This window comes from Gorilla gorilla, chromosome 15 (genome assembly GCF_029281585.2).
Source record: "Gorilla gorilla gorilla isolate KB3781 chromosome 15, NHGRI_mGorGor1-v2.1_pri, whole genome shotgun sequence".
In the NCBI taxonomy this organism is placed as follows: domain Eukaryota; kingdom Metazoa; phylum Chordata; class Mammalia; order Primates; family Hominidae; genus Gorilla; species Gorilla gorilla.
Window position 1 is genome coordinate 21,488,457 of NC_073239.2, and position 20,692 is coordinate 21,509,148.

Here is a 20,692-nt window from a genome sequence, read left to right on the forward strand (position 1 = left end):
ACAAATGGGATCTAATTAAACTAAAGAGCTTCTGCACAGCAAAAGAAACTACCATCAGAGTGAACAGGCAACCTACAGAATGGGAGAAAATTTTTGCAATCTACTCATCTGACAAAGGGCTAATATCCAGAATCTACAAAGAAGTCTAACAAATTTACAACAACAGCAACAAAAAAAACCCATCAAAAAGTGGGTGAAGGACATGAACAGACACGTCTCAAAAGAAGACATTTATTCAGCCAACAGACACATGAAAAAATGCTCATCATCACTGGCCATCAGAGAAATGCAAATCAAAACCACAATGAGATACCATCTCACACCAGTTAGAATGAAAATCATTAAAAAGTCAGGAAACAACAGGTGCTGGAGAGGATGTGGAGAAATAGGAACACTTTTACACTGTTGGCGGGACTGTAAACTAGTTCAACCATTGTGGAAGACAGTGTGGCGATTCCTCAGGGATCTAGAACTAGAAATACCATTTGACCCAGCCATCCCATTACTGGTTATATACCCAAAGGATTATAAATCATGCTGCTATAAAGACACATGCACAGGTATGTTTATTGCGGCACTGTTCACAATAGCAAAGACTTGGAACCAACCCAAATGTCCATCAATGATAGACTGGGTTAAGAAAATGTGGCACATATACACCATGGAATCCTATGCAGCCATAAAAAAGGATGAGTTCATGGATGAAGCTGGAAACCATCATTCTGAGCAAACTATCGCAAGGACAGAAAACCAAACACCGCGTGTTCTCACTCATAAGTGGGAATTGAACAATGAGAACACTTGGACATAGGAAGGGGAACATCACACATCAGGGCTTGTCGTGGGGTTGGGGGAGGGGGGAGGGATAGCACTAGGAGATATACGTAACGTAAATGACGAGTTAACGGGTGCAGCACACCAACATGGCACATGTATACAAACCAGCACATTGTGTACATGTACCCTGGAACTTAAAGTATAATAAAAAAAAAAGAAAGAAAAAAAAAGAAGAATGAACTGTCAAAATCTCTAAGTCCTGTTCTGTAAGCCAAGGAGAAGTGAAGCTTAGATATGCCACTCTACCAGTACAACCATGCTGAAAGAACAAGGCTGTAAAACGTATAGGTCCTCTTTTGTCATTAAGAGGCTTTTATTTACTTATGGCTGTTTCGGACAGGTAAAGATTCAGCCAATCATTAATTCAACAAATGTTTGCTGAGCACCTACTACATGGCTAGCAGTTTACCAAAGGGACAAACAAAACAAAACAGAACAAAAAAACCCCAACTTAATGGAGCTTAGTGGGAGGATGCAGAAAATAAACCAAGTAAATAAGTAAATAATATTAAATGTGAGAATGCTATGGAGAAAAAAATAGGGGAGGGAGTTCCACCTCTGGTAATGATGGAATAGTTTGTACTGGATTACTAGATAATAATATAAATTCTAGATAAATACCCAACTATTTCAAAGTACCAAAGAATGAGCAAAAGCAGGCAGAAACTGGAGGGGACATGACATTTGAAAGGTTTGGTAGTTTTAAAATCTGTCTGAAAATTAGTTGACACTCCCCTCTCAAAAGGTGATGTTTAATACCCTATGCTTGAATATGGGCTCTCCTTTGTGACTGCCTCAATGAGTGGGATGTGGCAGAAGTGACATTATGTGATTTCTGAGGCTAGGAAATAAAAGATAATACAGCTTTCATCTGGCTGTCACTCTCAGGATGCTTGCTCTTGGAAACCAGCCATCCTGAGAATGCCCAAGTAGACGTTATATGTAAGTGTTCCATCTGACAGTCCAACGGAGTCCCAGCCAACAGCCAGCTAGCATCAATCACCACACCGATGAGACTGAGGGGGATTTCAAGATGACCCCCAGCCCCTATTTGATTACAACAATAGGAGACCCAAGCAAGAAGCATCAACTGAGTCTCATCAACCCCTAGAACCATGAGAGAGAACAACAATAATAATAGTAATAAATGATTGTGTTTTTTTAAAGCTACTATATTTGGGAAAATAAAGGAAAGAAAAGGGAATTATACCAGGTAAAATTTGTCTTGGTCAGAGGGCAATCTCCAGACAGTATGGCCAGCAGGAACAGCTGGAAATCAAGCAGAAAGCTGCAGAACTTACTGGTTTGAGGAAACAGAAGACAGAGTTTGGGGCAACCAGAGGCTGGAAAATGACGGGGAATCCTAGAAAGGATAAAACCACAAAATTTGCACATAAATCTCCTCAAATCCTTGGGTAAAACATGATCTGCACATGCTTGGAGAAGATTCCAAGAAGCCCAGCAAAAAAGCAACAGGTGAAAGACTTGAAAGACCTAAGCAGAGATCTCAGCTGCTACCCACTGCAAGGGAGACAGTTTGGAGTCTAAGTCTAAAGAAGTTTAACAGCCTGCTATATTAGCAAAAAAATCAATAATTTCTAGACAAACATAGATAATCTCTAAAGCCTCTGCAATGTGTCATTCACAATGTCTGATACACAATTGAAAATTAATAAACATAAAAAGAAATACAGAAATGTGATCCACAGTCAAGAAAAAAGGGATTCAAAATAAACTAATCTGGGCTGGGCACAGTGGCTCAAGCCTGTAATCCTAGCAATTTGGGAGGCTCAGGTGGGTGGATCACTTGATGTCAGGAGTTCAAGACCAGCCTGGCCAACATGGTGAAACCTCATCTCTACTAAAAATACAAAAATTATCCAGGCATGGTGGTGCATGCCTATAATCCCAGCTACTCAGGAGGCTAAGGCAAGAGAATTGCTTGATCTTGGGAAGTGAAGGTTGCAGTGAGCCAAGATCATGCCACTGCACTCCAGCCTGGGCAACAGAGAGAAACTCTATCTCCAAAAAAAAATGAAACTCTCTGGGCGCAGTGGCTCACACCTGTAATCCCAGCACTTTGGGACGCCGAGGCAGGTGGATCACAAGGTCAAGAGATCAAGACCATCCTGGCCAACATGGTGACACCTTGTCTCTACTAAAAATAAAAAAATTAGCTTAAAAATAAAAATTAGCTGGGCATGGTAGTGCACACCTGTAGTCTCAGCTACTCAGGAGGCTGAGGCAGGAGAATCGCTTGAACCCGGGAGGCGAAGGTTGCAGTGAGCTGAGATCATGCAACTGCACTCCAGCCTGGTGACAGAGCGAGACTCTCAGAAAAGAAAGAAAGAGGAGAGGAGAGGAGAGGAGAGAGAGGGAGAGAGGGAGAGACAGAGAGAGAGGAAGGGAAAGAAAGGAAAGAGGGGAAAGAGAAAGAAAAGAAAAGAAAAGAAAGAAACCAATCCAAAGTGTAGATGCCTGAGTTAGCAGACAAGAGCTATAAAGTAACTATTGCAAATATAATCAAGAAATCTGCCTGTAATCCCAGTACTTTGGGAGCCTGAGGCAGGTGCCTCACCTGAGGTCAGGAGTTCGACACCAGCCTGGCCAATATAGTGAAACCCCGTCTCTACTAAAAATACAAAAATTAGCCGGATGTGGTGGTGGGCACCTGTAATCCCAGCTACTTGGGAGGCTGAGGCAGGAGAATCACTTGAACCTGGAAGGCGAAGGTTGCAGTGAGCCAAGATTATACCACTGTACTCCAGCCTGGGCAACAGAGTGAAACTCCATCTCAAAAAAAAAAAAAAAAAAAAAATTAGAAGTAAATATAGTCATAATTAATGCAAAGAAAGAAAATCTCCACAGAGACTGTAAACTACAAAAATTAACAAAATGAACATTACAGAACCAAAAAGCACCAATGTGAAATAAAATATTCCTAGGGTGGATTTAACAGCAGATTGGAGATGGCAGAAGAAAGAGTCAGTGAACATGAAAGACAGAGCAACAAAAAATTATACAATTTAATGAAAGCAAAAAGATGAATTGGGTCTCAGTAACCTGTGGTACAATATCAAACAGATTAACATGTGTAATTACAGTCTAGAAGGAGAGGATAGAAAGGATAGAGTAATAAAAAGTATTTGAATAGCCAAAACATCCCCAAATTTGGTGAAATACATAACTTACCCAAGAAGCAGAGCGAACTCAAAGCAGAATAAACACAAAGAAAACCATAAGTAAAACTATAACTAGGCACGTCATAGTAAAACTGATGAAAATCAAAAATAGAAAAGTCTTAAAAGCAGTCAGAAAAAAAAGATACATAACATAAAAAGGAATAATGATACAAATGACAGTTTAGTTCTCATCAGACACAATGGGGCCAGAGAACATCTCTAAAAGGATAACAGACAACAAATAAAATAACAACAACAAAAAACTGCTTTCAATCCACAATTCTATATCTAGTAAAAACATCCTTCAAAAATTGCCAAAAACAATTAAGGTGAAATAAAGATATATTCAGGTAAATGAAAACAGATAATTCATCACCAGCAAGCCTGCAACATAAGGAATGCTAAAGCTGGCCAGTGCCATGGCTCATGCCTGTAATCCCAGCATTTTGAGAGGCCCAGGTAGGAGGATCACTTGAGGTCAGGAATTCAAGACCAGCCAGGGCAACACAGCAAGATACTGTCTCTACAAAAAAGAAAGAAGGCTAGGTGCGGTGGCTCATGCTTGTAATCCCAGCACTTTGGGAGGCCGAGGTGGGTGGATCACCTGAGGTCGGGAGCTCAAGACCAGCCTGACCAACATGGAGAAACCCCATCTCTACTAAAAATACAAAATTAGCTGGGTGTGGTGGCACATGCCTGTAATCCCAGCTACTCGGGAGTCTGAGGCAGGAGAATTGCTTGAACCCGGGAGGCAGAGGTTGCGGTGAGCCGAGATTGCACCATTACACTCCAGCCTGGGCAACAAGAATGAAACTCCGTCACAAAAAAAAAAAAAGAAAAAAGAAAAAGAAAAGAAAGAAAGAAATGCTGAAGCAATTTCTTCAGGCTGAAGGGAAATAATATCGGATGAAAACCTAGACTTGGAAGAAATGAAAAAACACCAAAAATAAAATGGTAAAGATGTGGGTATTTATAAAAAAGAATATACTTTTTATTCTTTTAATTTCTTTAAAAGACATATGACTACTTAAAGCAAAAATTATCATAGCACTATATTATGGGGCTTAAAACACATACACATGTAATATATGTTTTAAGCTACAATAAAACAATAGCACAAAGACCAGGAAGTGGTAAATGGAATTCTATTGCTATAATGTTCTTATATTTCATGTGAAATCGTTCAATATAAACTGTAAGTAGACTGAATTAAGTTAAGGATTCAGATTGTAAAGCCCAAATCATACATTTAAAAAATAATGTAGATCTGTAGGCCAGAGTTGATAAAATTTTTTAAAAGTTTAAAAAAAAGTAAAAAGGTATAGATAAAAGCCAATAGATGAATTAAATGACAAATTAAAAGAAATTCGATTAACCCAAAAGGAGACATCAAAGGAGAAACAGAAGAACAAAAAGCAGATGGGATAAATAGAAGACAAATAGCAAAATAAAATGCTTAAATCCAACCTTATAAAAAATGCTATCTATAATAGATGTACTTATCTTTAATACAGAATAAGGGGAAAGTGAAAAGTAGGGAAAAATATATATCATGCATCAATAAGCTTAAGAAACTTGGAATGGTGACACTAATGTTAGACAAAATAGACTTGAAGAAAAGGAATACTACAAAAAGAAGGGACATTTCATAATGATGACAGGATCAATACATCAAAGTCATATCATAAATAAGAATAGAGCTTCAAGATGTGGATAAAGGAAAAGCTGACAGAACAAAGGAGGAACAGATAAATCTACAATTACAGATGGAGATTTCAACACTCTTCTCTGCATAATTGATTGAACAAATAGATAAAAATCAGTAAGGACTTCGAAGACAAATCTATATCTGTAGGACACTATGCCCAACAATAGCAGACTACGTATTCGTTTTCAAGTGCACGTGGAACATCTACCAAGACAGACCACAAGTAGGCCATTGATATGGTTTGGCTTTGTGTCCCCACCCAAATCTCACCTTGAATTGTAATCCCCAGGTGTTGAAGGGAAGACCTGGTAAAAAGTGATTAGATTATGGGAGTGGTTTCTTCCATGCTGTTCTCGTGATAGTGAGTGAATTCTCACGAGATCTGAAGGTTTTATAAACGGTAGTTTTTCCTGTGCTCTCACATACTCTCTTGCCTGCTGCCATGTAAGACATGCCTGCTTCCCCTTCTGCCATCATTTTAAGTTTCCTAAGGCCTCCCCAGCCATGCAGAACCTTGAGTCAATTAAACCTCTTTTCTTTGTAAATTTACCCAGGCTCAGGCAGTTCTTTATAGCAGTGTGAGAATAGACTAACCATAAAATAAGTTTCAATACATTTCAAAATACTGAGATCTTAAAGAGTATAGTTGCTGATACACACATACACACACACATACACACACACACACACTTAAACAAAAAACCACTAGCAGTAAAATATCTATAAAAGCCCCAAGTATTCCTAAATACACTTCTCAATAACCCAAGGGTCAAAAAAATTACAAAGGGAATTAGGAAATATTTTGAACTAAGTGATAATAAAAATTACATATCAAAATTCATGGGATGCAGTATACTAGTACTTAGCAGGAAATACATAGCTTTAAATACTTATATAAAAAAAAAGAAAGGTCATAAAACGTTGACCTAAGTTTTCAACTTAAAAAGGTAGAAAAAGAAGAGCAAATTAAATTTCAAAGAAAGTAGAATAATAATAAGCAGAAATCAAAGAAATAGGAAAAGCTAATAAGGCAAAAAGTTGAAAAAAAAAGAATGAACCTCAATCCCTATTTCACATCACACACACAAAATATTTCTAAATAGTTCATAAACTTAAAAGCCAAAACTATGAAAATTCTAGAAGAAAACAGGAAAATTATTAGCAACATTAGAATAGGCATAAATTTCTTGGGCAACATATAAAGTCATCACTAATAGTCACATACGGGGGTCCTTGATACAATGCCCTTGAAAAGGTTATAAGATAATTTCTGTAACATTCTTGCCAAAAATACCAACCTGAATCTTATCATAAGGAAATATCAGATAAACCCAAATTTTGAGAGACATGTTACAAAATAATAGGCCTATGCTTTTTTATTATTATTTTTTTAAGTTGAGGTCTAAGAAAGACAAAGAAAACTGAGATTAAAAGAAACCAAAGAAACATGACAACTAAACCCAATGTGTGGTCATGGTTTGGATCTAGAGGAAGGAAAAGCTTGTTATGGACATTATTGGGACAAGTGACAAAACCTGAGTATCAACTCGCAATTAAATAATCTTATTATATCAATGTTACAAAGATGAAGAACTCCCTTTGGTCCAATAACTATTATAAAATACTCAACATCATTAGTCTTTAGGAAAATGCAAATTTAAAACCATAGCAAGATATCATTATACACCCACTAGAATGGCCGAAATTAAAAAGACTGACCCATACAACAAGTATGTGGAGCAACTGGAATTTCTAAACATTGCTGATGGGAATGCGGGATGGTACAACCACTTTGGAAAATAATTCAGCAGTTTCTTACAAAGTTAAACATATATTTATCATATAACTGACCAGTCCCATTTATGAGTATTCACAGAAGAAATAAGAAAATACACACCCACACAAAGGCTTATATGTGAATGTTAACAGTGGCTTTATTCCTAATTGCCAAAAACCGAAAACAATTCAAGTGTCTATTAACTAATGAATGAATGGGGGAAAAATGTGTTAAAGCCAGTTGCTTTAATACTCCCTTTCTTCTAATCCTTAGAAAATATTATCTGGTGTCTGCAGCACATGGATATAGTTAACATGTGACGATCACTACTTTTTATGCAAAGTTTTGAGTATGCATTATTGTTTTCCACTTATTTCTTCTTATTTGCTAGAGTAGGACATTAAGTGAGAAAGGTCTTTGTGAATTTGGTATTAAAGCAACTGGCTTTAGTCATAGCAGATGTGGAAAAACAGGGGAATACCAGCTCTTTTGGTTGGAAGCAGTGCTCTTAACATGGGAACAACAATAAAAAATCCATCTCTGTATCTAATTACTTCCTGTGCATTCTTTAAACCATGGAAGCCAAATAGATCCTAAATAAGAACATTAACATGACTGCCTTAATGTAGCTAGGGGAAAATGAAGCCACATGGCTAAAAAGTATCATTGTAAGCTAACAACTAACATGGAGGCTAGAGAAATTTTAAACTGGCAACAGTACTGTAAACTAAAGAGAAGAGAAGTTTGGGAGAGTTCTCCTAACCAAATGACCAATAGCAATCAGTGGTAATTTATTGAGACAAACTATCTTAGCGCATTTCTCCAGCTTTGGAGACAAAAAAGAGTAGAGGTGACTCAAAGTAAAGCAGAAAAAATACTGTAACTCAATTTTAAGAAAAAGGGCTGCATTAAACAGAAAAAACAGTGATGGTCTCCTTACCACATGTCAAACATCTCTCAAGCAACTTTACTTTACCACTCAATCCAGGTGGTCTGTTAGCTGTTTTCTTCTACCCTAATAAAATAATTAACCTTCAAGGCAGGAGAGTTAGGCGAATACAGCATCTCTGAACACTTTATCATCTAAAGAGAAGTGGTATAAGCAGGTAACAGGACTGAAAGTAAGATAAGACAAGCACATGACACCAAGGAATAATCTTTCATAAGCTGTTCAGAGAAGAATTATAAATGGCATCTGACTTGATAAGCCAGAGAGGAAAAATGCCCCATCTTCATGCAGCTTACCAGATAAACTGGATTAATATCCTGATGAGTCTAGATCCAAAAGGTGGAAACTGCCAGCATCCGAAGGGACAATGAAGGGGTAAGTACACTCTGCCCATCTACCTAATGGCATATGCTGAGCATTAATGGATCTCTTCTCTCAAGGATAATTCAATAGGGTGAAAAAGTCTATCACAGGCCAATGAAAGATACGTTAGGAGCTTTGCCTTAAAGATTCAGATAGGCCGGGCACAGTGGCTCACACCTGTAATCCCAGCACTTTGGGAGGCCGAGGCGGGCAGATCACAAGGTCAAGAGATCAAGACCATCTTGCTCAACATGGTGAAACCCTGTCTCTACTAAAAATACCAAAAAAATTAGCTGGGCGTGGTGGCACGCGCCTGTAGTCCCAGCTACTTGGGAGGCTGAGGCAGGAGAATCGCTTGAATCCAGGAGGCAGAGGTTGCAGTGAGCCGAGATTGCACCACTGCACTCCAGCCTGGTGACAGAGCGAGACTCCAACTCAAAAAAAAAAAAAAAAAAAAAGATTCAGATAAAAGCATGTTCTGAAACTCAAATACAATTTAGAAGACCTCTGCCTGGATCCCTCAAAGAAGAGGACAAATTCGGTTGCATCTACGAAGAAAGAGCAATAAGCTTTAAGGAGAGAATAGCAAGAGATGCAAAGAGATCCAAAAATAAAATAGAAATGAAAAAAAATGCAACAGCAGAATTTAAATATGCTTTGAAAGCAGTAAAGATTAGAACTAATATACTAGAACATGTATTTCATGAAATGCAGCACAAATTTTGAGAAATTCTACTTCAGTGCAGAAGAAAAGAAGAAAAAGAATGTTAAGAGAAGGAACATTATGGATATGAGGGACAGAGAACAGAGATCCAACTTTTAAGCCTCAGAAGGGTGTTCTCAAGGAATAAATCAAAACAAAAAGAAGAAGAATCTTTTTTTTTTTTTTAAATACAACTTCCCCAAGATTAAAAAATACCTACTTTTTGGCCGGGTACACTGGCTCATGCCTGTAATCCCAGCACTTTGGGAGGCTGAGGTGGGTGGATCCATTGAGGCCAGGAGTTCAAGACCAGCCTGGCCAACATGGTGAAACCTTGTCTCTACAAAAAATACAAAAATTAGCTGGGTGTAGTGGCAGGTGCCTGTAATCCCAACTATTCAGGAGGCTGAGGCAGGAGAATTGCTTAAACCCAGGAGGCGGAGGTTGCAGTGAACCAAGATCATGCCACTGCACTCCAGCCTGGGCAACAGAGCAAGACTCTGTCTCCAAAAAAAAACCTTACATTTTAAAGGGCACATGACATGAGATTCTGGGAAACAATGAAAAAAATCACCTAATCGTCTTCTCACAAAATGTTTAATTGTGAGATTAAAGAAAAAAATCCTACACACTTCCAAGTCAAATAAATAATATCATAAACTTACATAGTGCTTTCCATGTGCCATGTAGATCACAATGCTATTAAGAAACAAAAATTCTAAGTGCTTTACATATACTAACTTTCTTATTGCTGTAACAATGGTATGAGGTAGATATTATCATTTTTCCCACTTAACAGATTAGGAGAATAAAGCATAGAAAAGTTAAGCAGATCACCTAACTAGTAAATGGTGAACTTGGGGTTCAAAACCCAGAAGTTCATTCTCTTGTACTATCCCTCAGAGCAACAAAAATCAAGCTGGACCCCAGCTACTCAGGAGGCTGAGGCAGGAAGATTGCCAGAGCCCAGGAGTTCCAGGTCAGCCTGGGCCACATAGTAAGACCCCATCTCAAAACTAAGAAATTCAAGCTAGAAATCCCAAAAGCCAGAAGACATCAAAACAACTATGTTTAAGGATCATGGAGTAGTTTACACACGGGGCCTAAACCTCTTGGCACATGCACTATAATAGTTATTTCCTTCTTCCTGTACGGTACATTTTAATAGTGTGGCCTGTATTCTTAAGCAAGGCGTGCCAATCAAGACTGCTGCCCTTCCCTGCAAGGTACCTGCAAACAATGGGAGAGAAACTTTGCAAATGTCCTTCATGAGTTTTTTGGCTGGGAAATCCTACTTTCTTTGATGTGGTCTCCCTATTTTATTTAAGGAGATACATCACTCCCACTCCCCCACTCCCTCCCCAAAAGAGACTAATAAGGACTAATGGAATTTCACCTGGATATGTCTAATGAAGGATTTTTCTTTTTTCCTTATTTTTATTTATTTTAGTATTTCAACTTTTATTTCAGATACAGGAGATCCATGTAGAGGTTCGTTACATGGGTATACTGTACCCAGGTAGTGAACACAGTACCCAGTAGGTAGCTTTTCAACCCATACCCCATCCCCTCTAGCAGTCTGCAGTGTCTGTTGTTCCCATGTTTCTGTCCATGTATGCTCAATGTTTAGCTCCCATTTATAAGTAAGAACTTGCAGTATCTGCTTTTCTCTTACTGAATTAATTTGCTTAGGATTATGGCATCCGGCTCCATCCATGTTGCTGTGAAGGACATGACTTTGTTCTTTTTTATGGTTGCATAGCATTCCATGGTGTATAGTACCACATTTTCTTTATCCAGTCCACCACTGATTGGCACTAGGTTGATTCCACGTCTTTGCTATTGTGAGTAGCGCAGCAATGCACATATGAGTGGATGTGTCTTTTTGGTATAATGATCCATTTCCCTTTGGGTATACACCCAGTAGTGGATTCCTGAGTTAAATGGTTGCTCTGTTTTAAGTTATTTGAGAAATCTCCAAGCTGCTTTCCACAGTGGCTGAACTAATTTACATCCCATCAACAGTGTATAAGCATTCTCTTTTCTCTGCAGCCTCATACTGGTACAAAAACAGACATGGAGACCAATGGAACAGAATGGAAAACTCAGAAATAAAGCTGCACACTCACATACACCTGATTTCCGACAAGGTCAACAAAAACAAGCAATGGGGAAAGGAATTCCTATTCAATAAACGGTGCTCAGATAATTGGCTAGTTATATGTAGCAGAATGAAACTGGACCCTTACCTTTCACCACATATCAAAATTAACTCAAGATGGATTAAAGATTTAAATGTATACCCTCAAACTATAAAAATCCTAGAAGAAAACCTAGGAAATACCCTTCTTGACATCAGCCTTGGCAAAGAATTTTTGGTTAAGTCCCCAAGAGCAATTGCAACAAAAACAAAAATTGACAAGTGGGACCTAATTAATTAACTAATTAAACTAAAGAGCCTCTGTATAGCAAAAGAAACTATTAAAGTAAACAGACAACTTACGGAATAGGAGAAAATATTTACAAACTGCATCCAACAATGGTCTAATATCCAGAATCTACAAGGAACTTAATTCAACAAGCAAAAAACAAATAACCCCATTAAAAAACAGGCAAAAGACATGAACAGACACTTCTCAAAAGAAGGCATACAAGTGGCTAATAAACATATGAAAAAATGCTCAATATCACTAATCATCAGAGAAATGCAAATTAAAAGCACAATGAGATGCCATCTCAAACCAGTTAGAATGGCTATGATTAAAACATCAAATAATAAGGTGTTTTTTTAACTGCAGGTCACAACACCTTACTAGGTCATGAGATCAATTTAATACAGTTGCAACCAGCATTTCAGGGAGAAATAAACAGAACTAAAATAGAGTGCAACAAATAGAGCAAGAGTACATAATTTTTTTATGCATAATTTTTTTTTTCATTTATAAATGTGTTATTACATAAAATGTATATTGTATCTGTGTTGTGTTAAAAACCACTTAAAAGCCACAGGTAATAGGACTCTGTCACATATATAAAACATGATTTTGCCCCAGGGAGCATTATTAATACATTTTATCAGAGGCCTATAATATTTACCTCTGGTAAGTTTATTAAAGAAAGTGCCAGAACCCAAGTTATAAAAATTAGCTCTAATAGATATTAGATATATCATAAAACTACAATAATCAAAATAGTGTCATACTGTTAGGAATGCAGATTAGTGAATCAGAACAGAAAGTCCAAAAAGAGACCTAAATATTTATATGAAGAATTTGGTATATGCTAAAAGTAACATCCCGCTTTATCCCTAGTGGGGTAAAATATGGGTTGTTAAACAAATGATGTTGACACAATTGGCTAATTAGCTGGGGAGGAAATTAAGTTGGAACTACACCTCACATCAGAAAAAAATTCCAAATGGATGAAAAATTTAGAGAAAAACAACAAAAGTGAAGGGAGCAAAAGGAAGTTTTTTGTGTTTGTTGGCTTTTCAATAACCTTGAAACAGAAAAAATCTTTCTAAATATGAAACCCAGGAGCCATAAAAGGAAAGTCTGATAAATTCGAATATTTTAAAATATACATAGAGAAAAAAAATAAGCCTCAAAAATTGTAATTTAAATCACAGATGATTTTTCAAATAAAGAGCTCCTAAAATTAATATGAAAAGTCAGTAACTCAAAAAACAGACAAGACAGGAGCAGTTTGCAGAAAATAAATATAAGTGCCTCTTAAACCTATGAAAATATGCTCCACCACACTCCAAGAAAATTGTAAATTAATCCTATACTGCAATTTTATTTTTTTACTTCATATAGGCAAAGATCAAAATGTTTGATAACACACTGAATCTTAAAGGTGTGGAGAAAGAATTCTCATATTTTGCTGATCAGAGTATACACTGTTAAAATTTCCATGAAGGCCAATCAAAACTAATATGTCTCCATTGTGCTAGCAATTCAATTTGTGGGAATCTATCTTACATCCATCTTGGAATATGTGAGAAATTACAGATGTGTAAGATGATTCACTGTGACACTTTTGTAATAGTGAAAGATTTGAAACAACTTAAATACTCATTAATAGAAGACTCAATGAATAATTAAATTATGGTCATTCCATACAGCTAGAAAGAAGAAAAAAGAGAAGAGGAAGAGGAGAGAGAGGAAGGAGAAAGAAGATAACCTATTTTTCAATCTTGAAATATAAAATGATAGCCCACTATCAACTACATGAAGGACTGAAAAAGTTTCCCTAAAAAATTCTCAATCATCAAGAATCATGAGCTAAAGATGCATGCTCCCTAGCAGTTAGGTATCATTTCCAAGTATTAATACATTATCCTGTAAATTCCAGATAGAACAGAATTTACTTACAAGTTTAAAGTTATTTCTTAAATCTTGTCTGATCTTTGGAGAAATAGATCTAACTCAGGTAAAGATAGTTTAGAAATTAAATTTCTAGACAGAATCAGCTATATTATTTTTAATCCCACTCTTCTTCCTTTTCATATCATATTCTGACAGATTTATGGAGAATAGCTCAAAGAAAGGGCAAAAGGCAATATATTTTTAATTATAAAATCTTGCTCCTAAATTAGAAAGAAACAAATCAGGCCAAAAAATAAAAAATAAAAAAGGCAGTAACACAGCCTGAGTCCTGCAAACCCCAAAATACTGTTAACTACTTTAAAAAAAGAAAAAATTCTGCTTTCATTCAAGGAGTTTGTCCATGCTTACACACCCTGGAAATCCCCTCTGCTTCACACCTAACCCAGAACCTGCTCTAAAGTGCCAACACAGTGTCTAACTTCCCTTCGTCCTTGGAAGGAAATGTGTAGAAAATTTAAGCCCCTTCACTGATCAAATCGCTTCACTTTTCTGGGCCTTATGTTCCTCAGGAATAAAGTGGGGCTATTAACACATACTTTGAAGGGCTGTTGTAAGGACTCAGTAAAATTAAATGATTTGACTGTAAAAAGTCTATACTATAAAAGCCCCTGTATGTGCTTTAGGTAAATAATAATACCACAAGTTTTACCAATAGTTTGTCAACATTTATAACTCTTTGGGTTTTAACACTGGATACCAGGAAAGTAACTTTTCCTGCTTCCTGTTCCTGACTGAGAAATGGGCTCCGGTCTTCACATGGCAGTAGAGTAGATGAATCCCTGAAAGGACCCATAACCTAACTGCTTCCACATGTATAAGAAAAATATGTCTACATTTCAGTTGTTCCCAGGTATTCTCATCAGGGGCCAAAAAGACCATTTAGCTTGTCACCTTCAAAGGGCGCTAGACTGAGGTAAGATCCATCCCTTTGTAGTATGCATGTATGCATGGTTCATAAATCATGTTTTTTGGCTGAGGATTGCCTGTAGTGCATCCTTAAGGATTACTTTATGCTTTACAATGTGCATATGTCTTCTGATCTATCCTCAAAACAAACTTGTGAGAAAACAGATGCAGACAGAAAGACCAAATTAATGACAACAAAAAAATATAGAATCTTTATTTCTAATTCCCAGTTTACTAATGACTTCACTGAGTTGAATGAGCTATTTCCTTTCTTTATGAAGCAGAAACAATTTATCAGTCATTTGCAGAAGCCATCAAGTTTTCAACGTTCCCACAGAAATGAAGCAGAATTTACTACCATCTATACTCAATTCTATTGCTAATTTTTTTAAAAAAGAAAATAGTTTGGGCGATTTTTGTCCTCTTTTAGTGAAAAAAATCGGAAGCAGAGAAGAGAATGAAAAAGGAAAAATTTAAATTCCTGAAATTTCTAGTGCATAAATTCAACAGTAAATCTGACTAATGTTAAATATGTAGACAGTGAATCTTTGTGCACTGCAGTAGTAACAGAGTAGCCTGTGAAAGTTATCCAAGTGGAAAGCAGAAAGGAAATGGGAAGTGATTTTACCCTGAAAGAAAACCAAAAGGTGAAAGAGTCCAACAGTAAATAGGACAGGCAGGAATACTCAGGTAGAAATCTTGGGGATATCCCAGGAACATTCATCAGCTCAAATGACGTGTCTTGTACATCTCATCAGTGGTTTTCCCTCCGCTGTCTAACTTATACAAATATCTGAGTAACTCAAGAGCAACGTAGAACTGGAAGATGAGTCATTCCACCAGTAATCAACGAGATTAAGGGAAATTCTATTTTCCTGTGAACTTTGGCACAGTTTGAATCTGTTTCATTATTCCTGCTAGGAATCACTACGAATCCAGGTTTGCACACCTTTTCTTCTGCCATTATCAAGCAAATAATAATAAGCTAAGTGTTAGGTAATTTCCCATCCTCAGAAAACATACACCAGTCTCATAAGGAGGCAGAATTACCAGTATGGTTAAACAGCAAGTGTTACTGAGTCCAAAGATGTGGGTCTGAATCCTGACTTCATCACTTAACCTGTGTGGTTTCAGCAAGTTACCGAACTTTTCTGAACCTCAGTTTCCTCATTTGTCAAGGAGAGAAAATACTCATTCCCTCAAAGTTATTGTAAAGATTAACTGAAATGGTAGCTATGACATAATAAATGTAAGCACTGGATTATTTAATGTATAAATAACCGTATTTATTACACACCTACTGGATGCCAAGCATTGTGGAAAATAGGAAAAAGGGTGTCCTGTCCCTCAGAGTTTCTAATCTGGTTGAAATAACAATAGATACTGATATGAAAAACTAAACAACACTAAAACAAGAACACATAGTATAAGATCAATAGCCAGATGTGTGCCAGGGTTAATAAATGCTACAAGTTCAAAGGAAGAAAAGATAAATGCAGACTACAGAGGTCAAAAAAGGTTGTGTGACAGAAAAGGGACTGAGATAGTCACGAAGGAAAAACAGGATTTGGAGGTAGAAGTATATTTTAGATGAGGGGAAAAAGAAGAGGAAGAAAACACAAAGCAGTCTAGAGCCACTAATTAGCTGGCACTGGCTGACGCAGGTGTCTGTAGAGGAGAGTGGCAAGCAATGAGGCCTGAAAAGTAGGCTGCCACCAAACTGGAAGAATTACTTGCAGGGCAGGAATGGGAAACTGCTGAAGGTTTTGAGGCAGGGGAGTAACAGGATTACATCAGTGTTTTGAAAAGAATGACCTGGAGTGCGAGATCCACTGCTGATTAGGAGAGGAGCGTCAACAGCAGCACCGTGGTTCTTCTGTGGATTTCTTCTGTTGGAATCTGGACGACTGGAATGATGGAAATGTGTGGGATTTGCCAATCTCCCAAATCAAGTATCCAGAGAATCAGTGAAGAGAACGTTTGAATTCACACTTATGGTGGTGGGAAATCCAGGAAAGACAACATTAATCAACTCATGATTCCTCATAGATTTGCATTCTCCAGAATATCCAAGTCTTTCTCATAGAATTATTACTAAAAAGACTGTACAGGAGGAACAATCCAAAGTTTTAATCAAGGAAGGTAGTGTTAAGTTGCTGCTCACAATAGTTGATACCCCAGGATTTGGAGATGCAGTAGATAATAGTAATTGCTGGCAGCTCGTCATCAACTACATTGATAGTAAATCTGTGGACTACCTAAATGCAGAATCACAAGTGAACAGATTTCAGATGCCTGATAACAGGGTGCCGGGTTTATACTTCACTGCTCCTTCAGGACATGGAATTAAACCAGATAATAACTTTAAAACAGATAATGAAAGAAATCTAAGAACTTAAAATATATAAATTTCCAGAAACAGGTGAAGAAGACAACAAGCTTGTTAAAAAGAAGAAGGACCATTTACCTCTTGCTTAGGTAGGTAGTAATACTATATCATTGAACTTAATGGCAAAAGGGTTAGGGGAAGGCAGTATCCTTGGGGTGTTGGTAAAGTTGAAAATGGTGAACATTGATTTTACAATTCTAAGAAATATGTTGATAACACATACGCATGATTTGAAAGATGTTACTAAATGCCCACTATGAAAGGAGAAAACTGGCAGTTGTGACTTATAATGGAGTTGATAACAAATAAGGGCTTACTAAGAGCCTTCTGGCACAAATGGAAGAAGAAAGAAGGGAGCATGTAGCTAAAATGAAGAAGACGGAGCTGGAAATGGAGCAGGTGTTTGAAATGAAGGTCAAAAAAAAAGTTCAAAAACTGAAGGACTCTGAAGTTGAGCTCCAATGGCAGTGCCATGAGCAAATGAAAAAGAAGCATAACACAAAGAATTAGAGAAGAAACAACATCAGTTTGAGGATGAGGAAGCAAACTGGGAAGCTCAACAACATATTTCAGAACAAAACTCTTTGAGAACCTTCAAAAAGAAAAAGAATAAAGAGATCTTTTAAACTATTGATCAATAGTTACGTATTATTAATAGTTACGAATATCCCAACTTGGACATCAGTGTTTGTTGGATCCATTTGACCAATTTGCACCAGTTTTATCCATAGTGATAGATTTAACAGCATGACAAAAATTATTTTGTTGTTGTTCTTAATGGAGATTAAGATGCCTTGAATTGTTTAGGGTGTTGTGTACTTATTAATAGAAAATAACAGGCCAGGCACCGTGGCTCACACCTGTAATCCCAGCACTTTGGGAGGCCAAGGCGGGCAGATCACTTGAGGTCAGGAGTTCGAGACCAGCCTGGCCAACATGATGAAACCCTGTCTCTACTAAAAATACAAAAATTAGCTGGGTGTGGCAGCGGGTGCCTGGGTTTTAAACACAAGTTTAGCTTCACTGATCACACAGTTTACAGGAACAATGAATGCTGTGGTTTGGATCTGATCATCCAGCTCTGCTAATTTGGTACTTAATAATCAGTTCTTGTTTACTAATAGTCATCTGACGTTTCTCTGATTGTAAGTGGAGAAGCCTTGTACCATCAACACAATGGTGAATGACTTGGGAAGAAACCACATCCAAAAATATCCACAGGTCTGGCCCATGTTTAGGATAGGCTCCTAAGTATATTTTGAAAAAAATGAACGTCCGGGCACGGTGGCTCACGCCTGTAATCCCAGCACTTTGAGAGGCCAAGGTGGGAGGATCACGAGGTCAGGAGATTGAGACTATCCTGGCTAACATAGTGAAACCCCATCTCTACTAAAAATAAAAAAAAATTAGCTGGGCGTGGTGGCAGGCGCCTGTAGTCCCAGCTATTTGGTAGGCTGAGGCAGGAGAATGGCGTGAACCCAGGAGACGGAGCTTGCAGTGAGCCGAGATGGAGCCACTGCACTCCCGCCTGGGCGACAGAGCAAGATTCCGTCTCAAAAAAAAAAAAAAAAGAAAAGAAAAAAGAAAAAAATGAACTACCATTATTAGGGCAAGAAATATTGACAATGACTACAAAAAAAGGTATTAATTTATGATAGGAACTTTCACCTAAGTCTAATGATTCCTAAGCATCTACTCTGCGAATAAGTTCTTTTCATTTCCCACTGACATTGTATCTGGGGACACTGTACCTTGATATGGCCTTATCATATTTTCTTGAAAAACACCCTCTGCCTATTTTTCTCATTTTGGAGAATTTTACAGGTTAAATAATCAAGATAAGCATTTATACTGCATGAATCTGCAAAGGAACTACAGTATTTTTATTGATATGACAGAATGCACTTTTGCCATTAGTGGTTTTTCAGTCAGCTTGCAAAGAATCACACTGTTAAAGCAGTGATCAGCCTAGAGAGAAGCCTGCTTTTGAGACAACCTGAGTTATCTGCTAATTCAAAACATCTGAACAAAAATATTCCTGGCACAAATGCAGTGAACTCATTATAAAAACAAAAACAAAAACAAAAATAAAACACCTATGTTTAAATTAGCCCTGTAGGTAGCTCAATCCATATGCATTCCACCCTTCCAATTTTAAGTCTCTGAAAGAAAAGCCAGCACTCTTTTAAACACAGGAAATCACATTTTACTTCTCTGCAGCTGCTTCATAACCAAGGAAAATGCAAAAGCAAAGAGGAAATGCGCCGGAGATCTTATTAACAAAGAGTGGAAATCCCCACACTCCACATCTCCCAGTTAGCACTGTTGGGGACATAGGCTCTCAGGTTCAAATTTCCCTTTGTGAAATGCCTAACCACACCAGAATTAATCTGCAGTTGCCACCTATGATAAAAGCAGGGGTTGTGCACACTGGAGCATTCCACATTGCCTCTTCAGCTATAGCTTTTACCACAATGGATTAACTTGTACAGGATTTTTTCAAACTCCTCCCCTAACCCAGAAAAAAAATGTTAATAACCTCTTTGCAAAGCAAAAACAATGCAGTACAGTAGGAAACCTTTATAGAATTGACTCTGAATCTAAATTAGTTGTTCTACTCTATTAAGAAATTTTATCTTGTGCATTTCAAAAATGGAAAAAGAAACATGTGCAAATGACATGACAATTTTCAGCATTTAAAAAGTATCATTTAAGAAGGGGACTTTCATTCTCTATAGTGGTATTTCTGAACTGTTTATATCCTTTCTAATGAATATATACTAATATATGTTTACTTGAGGAAATCTTTACTATAGGAAGATTAGGAAGATGTTGCTTCTGCATGAAAATCACTAAGAAAGCATTGTTTTATAATCTCCCTTCTCATAACTTCTATCCTGAAAGCACATGTGTATTTGTCAGCTTTTTTTTTTTTTTTTTTTTTTTTTTTTTTTAAATAGACACCGGGTCTCGCTATGTTGCCCAGGCTTGTCTTAAACTCCTGGGCTCAAGCAATCCTCCAGCTGGCCCTTTGTTAGCTTATAAAAAAAGATTTTCAAGATGAAAATCTTAAACATATATAAAAGTAGACAGAATAGTATAATAAATCCCCATGAACCCATAAACTAGCTTTATCATCTCATGACCAATCTTGTTTCATATATAACTCCATCTATTCCATCCCCTATTTCCCAGTTATTTTTGAAGCATATCTCAGACATCACATCATTTAATCCATAAATATTTCAGTGTTTAGCTCTGAATCTAAAGAGTTTGGGTCAGGCATGGTGGCTCACGCCTGTAATCCCAGCACTTTGGGAGGCCAAAATGGGAAATCACTTGAGCCCACGAGTTCGAGACCAGCCTGGGCAACATGGTGAAACCCCCTCTCTACAAAAAGTACAAAACTTAGCCGATGTGGTGGCAGGCACCTGTAGTCCTAGCTACTAAGGAGGCTGAGGTGGGATAATCACCTGATCCCGGGAGG

The 20,692-nt window shown here is 37.4% G+C and overlaps 1 protein-coding gene and 1 pseudogene across 12 annotated transcripts in view; one reads left to right on the forward strand and one right to left on the reverse strand.

Moving 5' to 3' along the window:
- PRORP (protein only RNase P catalytic subunit) overlaps nt 1–20,692 on the reverse strand; it is a 154,084-nt gene that overhangs the window by 99,820 nt on the left and 33,572 nt on the right. The gene's annotated exons all lie outside the window — the stretch shown is intronic.
- Nucleotides 16,627–17,831, forward strand: LOC109023246 (septin-7-like; annotated as a pseudogene).